The sequence below is a fragment of the Adiantum capillus-veneris genome, chromosome 3 (assembly GCF_014529385.1).
Source record: "Adiantum capillus-veneris isolate H3 chromosome 3, ASM1452938v2, whole genome shotgun sequence".
NCBI classification, from domain to species: domain Eukaryota; kingdom Viridiplantae; phylum Streptophyta; class Polypodiopsida; order Polypodiales; family Pteridaceae; genus Adiantum; species Adiantum capillus-veneris.
The window spans coordinates 114,959,368-114,967,635 of record NC_140933.1 but is presented as its reverse complement, the minus strand read 5'-3'; the positions used below and the strand labels follow the sequence as shown (position 1 = coordinate 114,967,635).

The 8,268-nt window shown below is 43.2% G+C and overlaps 1 long non-coding RNA gene across 1 annotated transcript; it reads right to left on the bottom strand.

Annotated features, from left to right (window-relative positions):
• Nucleotides 1-4,307: 4,307 nt before the first annotated feature.
• LOC147461530 (uncharacterized) lies at nt 4,308-7,852 on the bottom strand. Its single transcript, XR_015187608.1, has 2 exons — nt 5,260-7,852; nt 4,308-4,842 (listed from the first exon to the last, which is right to left on the bottom strand). It is a non-coding gene; the product is annotated as an uncharacterized LOC147461530 (long non-coding RNA).
• Between the last annotated feature and the right edge of the window lie 416 nt (nt 7,853-8,268).

Genomic DNA, 8,268 nt, shown 5'->3' with positions numbered 1-8,268 from the left:
TTACTTTTGATGGAAAGAAGGTATGTAATAATGCGTGGTATGTAATGCATGGAATAGGAAAGTCAACATTTTACAGGTTGCACAAGAAATTCTTGGATGGATTATGCAATGGCAATCATGGAAACACTAGAATAATAAGGACGAGCTTGACACATGTTGAGATGGCAAAAGCACTCATATAGGGCTTCATAGATAATAATGCAGATCAAATGCCACATAAGTCAAGGACAACCATGCATGGAACTTGGGAAACTCAACGTGTTCTGCCAACGATGTACAAACAAGTGGACATTTTGAGGGAAGTAAATGACACACTTGTCACAATGGAATACAAAACGTTGTCACAACCAACATTCTCAAGGTTGTGGAACACAGTCTTCAAGATAGTCACATTATCAAAATCAAGCACATTCTCTAAGTGTGACATTTGCACATCAATAAAGATCAAGCTAAAATCAGGTGGAGCATACTAGATACATGGCACAGAGGAGAGCACACATGTTGCAACAAAAAAGCTGTAGAAATTTGTACTATGCTTGGAGGAGCTCTTTAGAAATGAATCCAACCAAGTTCTTGTGCATTATACATGACAAGATGGACCAGAGTAAGACTGCTATACCACAAATTAAACCAGTTCCAAAATCTCTCAGTGGAGTTGAGAGGCTTCCAGTATCCTTGATAGGAGTGCTCACTCATGGACATGGACAAACAGCTTATGGTCACTTTGCATTGGGAATATGGCCGGGTGATCCCAACTTCACAATTGCATCTCTCTCAAAATGTATAAGAAACTCAAAAAGAAGAGACAAACACATGTTTGGTGACTTGAGCTTAGAAAACTCAAGTGTAGAACCACGAACAAATCTTTTTGATTGTGTTTTGTCTACCACTTCTCTCTATCACCATATGAAAGGGCTTAAGGAGAAAAACCAATACTGCAAGGAACAAAGTGCTCAGAATGAAGAGGCAGAGACTGATCTAATCACAAATGTGAATGTGGACACTGAGAATTTTGCTTCTATACAGGAAAATGATTGTCCAAGGATGCAATCAATCTTTGCTACTAATGCACATGTACAGGAGGATGGCAATGTATTTGGGTTCAAGAGGTTGCCAAGAACATTGTTGTTGCAACTTGACAATTGTGGTTCAGAATATAAGAATCAATATGTGTTTGCATACCTATTACTGTTGGTTTCACGAGGAGTATTTGACACAGTGCAGCTTGGCTTTCTTATGGTTGGTCACACTCATGAAGACATTGATGGCATTGTTCAGTCACTTTTTTGAGAAGCTTAGAAAACAAGCCATTTTTACATTTCCATATTTGATGAAGAGGTGTGCTAGCATGCATTCTACACCTTTTCTCCTACAAAAGGTGGCAGACTTTAAAGGATTTTTAAAGGGGTTCTTACATGATGGAGTAGATAGCTTAGTGGGTCATTCAAATTCATTGCAATTTAGGTTCTATATGAGTGATGGAATACCTTTGATGCAGTACAAAGTACACCCTAAAACTATGGATTGGTTATTTGAAAATGGTATAGACTTATGGAAGAGAAATGACCAAGGAGGAGCCAAGCTTCCTGAAGGTGTTCCAAAAGTATTAACACCCTTTGAGTATGTTCAAGATAGTGAAAAAGTTATGGAAGGATTAAAGAAGTATGTTAGTTGGTGGAAAGCACTTGCAAGATAAAGGAGACAAAAGTAAGTATGCTAAGTGGATCAACCCTATTCTTATGTACTGGGAGAATCTCATGCAAGCTATGCAAAAACCTAGAGAAAATGAAAACACTTTCTTTGATGACTTCTAGCCAAGGAGTATATGTGAACAAGATCATCCTCTTGAAGTTCCATTGAAAGATGGTCTAGAAAAAGTACTTGACACAATCGAGGGCCACTATTGTGGTCCAATGTGCAACAAACTTGCTGAGGAGTTCAACCAACACTTGATGTGGAAAAGGGATACTTTGTACTTGTGCAACGTTGTGATGAAAATTACCCAATTTGGTTAGGAGGTACAGCAACAGATATTGATCAAAATAATGACTCGACAACCTACCTTTAAGTGAAGATACAACATTGGGCACTAATTTCAAAGAAGAAGAATGCAAGTGATGTGGAGGTTTACAAGTATTGGTGGAACAAATATTGGAGAGAGAACATCAATGATCCTCAACGCTGGGAAGACACTAGCTGCATCATTTGGGCATGGAAGCCCAAGGGTGGATGAATCCTTGAAAAATCAAGATTCCAAAGGCAATAATCCTCAAGGCCAAAGAGAGTCACTTGAAACTTGATGAACATGAGGCACCATCAAATGTCAATGCAAATGAGGAGGAATGATTGCTTAGCGTTGGCCTTTCACCTTTGTAATCTTCTAGCAAGGGTTCAAATTAGTCCACCCATAGCTAGGGTCATTATCAACATTGATATTGGCCTCCCACCTTTGTAATCTTCGAATAATCTTATTCAATATGAATGGTGTTTTCTTCAATTTAGTCACCCAAGTTTTTCTTGCAACTTACATTTTAATTGTTTTATCAAATGAAGCATGTGTGGGAAGAAAATTTTCTTTTGGGTGCGTGAGTGCACGCGTGTGAGTGTATTTGTAAACTATCATGTGCAAAAACACTCTAGTGTATAGTATGCTTGTTGAAAACGGACCATATTGGATCTTGCAGACTCATGAGCATCGAACTAAACGTTGTATCAGAGTTTTTATATGTGAAACAACCTAGTACAATACAACCTTACCTCAAGTCCCTGGGACACAAAGAATCGTCCCAAATTTGTGAATTTTTTCCTATTTTCCTAAATATGTGTTCTAGCCTCTAATGTGGCTAGTTCTTCTCTAGCTTCTTGTAGTTGCTACAAAAAGGTGTCTCCCTTTGACTAAAACTGCATTGCCACTTCAGCTTGCTGCATTTCTTTTGTGATATGCACTATGCCAGTCTCCACATCCCTAATTTTGGCATGTGCATCAGCCAACAAGACCAATGCCAAATCCGCATGCTGAGTAGTTGTTGCAGACAGATTAGCCTTTAGTGGTGCACCTTTCAATGATAATGTGCTCATTGTCTCCCCATTGTTCATGCGCATTGGTGAAGCCAAAGTTGGTCTGTGTAGGAACACGCTCTATGCCAAGCTATGGGTACTAGCAGGTACAGGACAAAGGGCCAAGGCCAATGTGGAGGATCTGGGTAGGAAAATAATAGTGGGAGGATATGTCTAATGCGGGTTTTTTGGTAGAAAAGGCTCCAAAATGGTCCAGTGGTGGTGACTAGTGAAGGTTCCCGAGATGCTAATTTGATGCTCTAGAATATGGTCTTCGAGATGCTCTGCAAGTTGGTCTAGACGGTTCCTCAAACGGAGTCCCGGTGTGAAAGTTATGATTGTCCGATGATGGAATGTTTCGTAGATCCCCGACGGGCAGGGCAAGTACAAATAAGTGGCGAGAACTGGGATCAGTGGATACGCATGTCAAGCTCAAGCTGTGGAGCATGCGATCTTTTCGGTTTGCCATTCGGAGCTCAGACAGGCAAGTTATGGCCTGTGGAATATTTGCAGGGGATCGGGTATGTGCTCATCGGGCCACGTTGGTAGGTGCGCTGATGGGACTTTCTTTGAGGTCGCCAAGGTTCCGAAAAATTGCATGCAATGTGGAGAGTCAGCCGAAATTGACGGCTTACTGATCGGAGTCATGGGCATTAAGATGGACCAATTCAAGCTGGCAAGCAAGAACGATGGGAAGGGATCGTCAGGTGGCTTTTCTCGGTATTGGAATATATTTTTCAAGGCATGAGATAGTCGAGACATGGCAAAGCTCTCAGGGTTTGGAGCCGGTAGTACGGGGTTCCGAGGTGGTTTGACGGAATGGGTGTTTGGCAAACCCGAGGAAGTGAATGTGCTGACCACGCGGGAAACGTATGCACAAAAAACTATTTGGATGTAAATTCAAAAAACAAAGGTTGGCTTCACACTTTAGTGGAGTAAGCTTCAAAAAAGAAAGAGGTGGCTTGAAGGTGGCATTAATAGAGAAAAGGGTGGCTGGAGTTTGGGGGAAAAACAAAAGGGAAACTCAAAGGCGAAAGGAAAAAAACAAGAAGAAAAAAGTGATAAAATCACGAGGCCTACCCATAAGCATTGCTATATGGAGAGAGAGAGAGAGAGAGAGAGAGAGAGAGAGAGAGAGAGAGAGAGAGACCCATGCTCTTTCCAATCCTTGAGAGTTGGGAATCCGTAGTCTACAACTTTTAACTTGTCAAGCGGCAAGCCTTCAAGGCAAAGAGAGAGAGCGAGATAGATATAGGCAAAAAATATTTTGCCGCTAAAGAAAATGTTCCTTCACAACACAAATCTACCACATAACCTACATCCTTCATCAATGTATTTATTCCCTGGATGTGACTTGTCATCGATAAGAGAAGTGTTCAGCTGACCTTGAATCTCAATTCGACTCAATCAAGGCTCTTTTTAAAGCCCCTAGCTTCCATTAGAGCTTGAACCTCAGCTTTATCCTCAAGCCTGCTGCTTGAGGCATACCTGTTTGATAGCATTAAAGAATCAATAGAGCTCAAAGGCCCCATCCGTAGAAAAAGGCTGGCAGTTGACCGTGTGTGGTTATGAGTACAAGATAGGGGCGCCGACACAATTTGTACTAGGCTGCAATGGCATATTGAACTATCATAAAACCACCTCATGGGCTGGAGCCACGTCATCCATACCCCTTGAATACACGTGCAAGTATGGACATTGAATCGGCCCTTTTGAAAAAATTATCTCCTAAGGCTTGGTGCGGAGAGAGCACGCGCCTGCTTGCATGAGAACCCCGACAACGACCTGCGGATTAGCTTCAACAGAGCGTCTGAGCATGGCTGCTGTGCTGATCTCTCTCTCTCTCTCTCTCTCTCTCTCTCTCACACAGCCGCGTGGAGGCACTACGATATGACTATGCCATGTCTCTGTCTAGTGTGTGGTTTGTGGAGTCGTACCTAGCATGCAAGGCGCGAGGCAGGTGCGATGGCTGAGTCACAGAGGTGGGACCAGAGTCCGCAGACAGCACGAGAGGGAAAGAATCATTCTCTCTCTCTCTCTCTCTCTCTCTCTCAGTGGGAGAACTTGCTATAAAACTTTGGCCACAATCTCTCTCTGCTGTGTGGTTTGTGAGGTCATAACATGCAAGGGGAAAATCAATGCTCTCTCTCTCTCTCTCTCTCTCTCTCTCCCCAAATAAGAAATTTCTGAAAGAGCACCCACCTTAGTTAGATGCTATTGTGCTTCAGACTGCCTTGGCCTCCACATTGTGCCCCTCCCTGTCCATCACCCATTCGGCTTTCGCTTTTGCTAAGTTTCTCATAGTTCTCCCAATCAGTTAAGTAGAAGCCTAAAGGGACACCTTTACAAAACTGAAGATAATGCTATTGCCTTTATGATAATGAGGGACAAATTAACCAGCCATCGGCCTTCATTTGCGTACGTGACAACAAGCCACGTGGCTTGCAGCCTGAGTTCAAATCAAGCTCAAGGGAAGAAAACACTCAAAGAAGCAAAGTATACTGAAGGGAAGAGGAGTCGCCTTGGTATAGATGATCGAACGTGAAGAGGGGGAGAGAGTTATTTTTTCCTTTTTGTCTGCAGTTAAGAGCTACCTGCAGGCTGCTGCCTTAAATCAATGGCGGACAGAGGGTTGGACAAAGAGGGAGAGATAGCAGGCCTAGGATTGAAGTCCAAGACTGTGCTGCAGAGGCAAAGAATTCCCCGGGGGGGGGGGGGGGCTTCACGTGAATGAAAGTTTGAGATTTCGAAAGGGAGGAAAGATCCCAAATATAATGTTTAAGACAATAACGGGTTCTCTTGCTGCACCGCACTTGGCATACATGTCCAATAAAGCAGTACCAACCATAACATCATTTCCAAGCACCCCGTCTCACAATCTGGTCATGAATTTTCTCCCCCTTGTCAGCTACACCCATGCTGTCACAACCTTTTAGGATGCCGCAGTAACAGTGACCGCATCTGGAGAGAAGCCCTCCCGTTGCATGTGCTCAAAACACTTCAGCGCCTGCTCATCTTCACCAAGCTCAACACATCTTGCAATTACTGTGTACGTTCCAAGACACCACATTTCGAATGGGGAGTTCCTCAAGCACTTGCCGTGTTTTTGTTAGAGCATTGCACCTTGCATACATATCCAACAAAGCATTTCTAAGCATCACATTGCTCACCAAAAGGCGCTGTTTGACTCTCTCATTATGAATTCTTCTCCTTTGGCAAGTGCTCTTATGCTCCCGCATGCCGTCAGACTGCAGATGAAGGTCACTGCATTGGGATAAAAGCCCTCCCACTGCATCTCTTCAAAACATGTCAGAGCTTGCTCGCCTTCACCATGTTCCGCGTATCTTGCAATTAGTGCAGTCCAAAATTAACATCCCGGATAGGAAGATTTTCGAGCACCTGATGTGCTTTTGTGAGAGCACCACATTTAGCATACATATCCACCAAAGCAGTGCCCAGCACAAGATCGCTTTCAACCAAACCTTGTTTGCCAGTCTCATCATGAACGCTTCACCCTTTTCAAGCGCTGTTATGCTACCTATTGCCTTCAAGATGCCAGCATAAGTCACAGCATCAGGAGAAATCCCCTTCTTACGCATTTGTTCAAAACAATTCAATGCTTGTTCACCTTCAACCTTGTGAGCATATCTTGTTATTAATGCATTCCAAGAGATAACACTAGAAACAGGAAGGTCCTTGAGCACTTTTCACGCTTTAGAAAGAGCTCCGCACTTAATATAAGAACCACTGACGCATTTACAACAACGATGCTATCTTTAACAAGCCCTTGTTTGGCAAGTTTCTCATGGATTTGCTTTCCCCTACTAATAGATTTGAGGTTGCCACATACTTTCAGAATGGAGGCAAATGTCACTACATATGGAGAGATGCCCTCGCGCTGCATTTCTTTATGAGATTCTATTGTTTGCTCATCTTCACCATGTTCAGCATGTCCTGCAATGAGTGTATTCCAAAAGATGACATTTCGAACAGGAAGCTCATTAGGAACAGAACGTGCTTTCGCAAGAGCACCACACTTGGCATGCATATCTACCAAGGCATTGCCTAGTACATAATTGGTTTTCAGCCAACCCTGCGTGGCAATCTCCTTGTGTATCGCCTTTCCTTCATCAATCCCAAGCTGCCACAGGCTCTCAATAGGCAACGATAGGTCACTTGACTTGAGAGGAAGCCCTCACTTCTCATTTCTTCCAAACAGTTGAAGGCTTGGGCACCATCACCATGTTCGACATATCCTGCAATGAGTAGAGTCCAAGAGATGACATCCCAAACTCGAAGCTCCTTGGCATACATACCCACCAAAGCATTGCCAAGCTTAATATTGGTTTTGAACATCCCCTGTTGAGCAATCGCATTGTGGATCTCTTCTCCCTTGTAAATTGCTTTAGCATTGCCGCAAGCCTTGAAGGCGCAATCAAAAAGAGAGAGAGAGAGAGAGAGAGAGAGACTTCGCATTGCTTGTGTCACACAGAGATAGAGAGACGAGAGAGACAGAGCGCTCAGCTTCGCCCTTCCCTCCCTTGCTTGCACTCGGCGCTCGCGCGACACAGAACGAACACACAGCTATGTAGTCACTACACTCCGCGGGGAGAGAGAGAGAGAGAGAGAGCAGTTGTTGCACGAATGATGGCTCTGCAGACCCCACAAAAGGCACCCTTAGCAGACGAGAGAGAGAGAGAGACCCTTCGTGAGCGCATCTCCAAGATCGACCAGACATACCTCAAACCATACTCAAACACAATCATGTCTCTTCATCATTTTTTTTGATAACATTCAATGCCCACTAACCTATGCACATTTAATTTCCAGAACCACTCAAAAGACACAAATCCAATGAACCTATCCTCTCATGAGCCATTCAAAACTATATAAGTTATTTTTTATTTCTTACTTTTATTTTTAAAATACATGTGATATTTTTCACTAAAAAGAAAAAGGAAAACCACCACTATGACCTTAGCCATTTGGGTACGCCAAAAAGGTAGAGGGAGATCTCAAGGCACAATAGCACCGGGTGCCACTGCTAGGAATTGATTTAGCAAGTTTGAAAAAAGGGAGGAAAGGAAAGAACGAAAAGGAGCAGCGTTTTTTCGAGCTAGTGGAGTTTTTTTCTTTGGGCAAGGAAGGAGAATTGAAAAAAGAAAAGGAAAAAATCTTTGTGCGCTCGCAATCAACGATCGCAGCCGACAC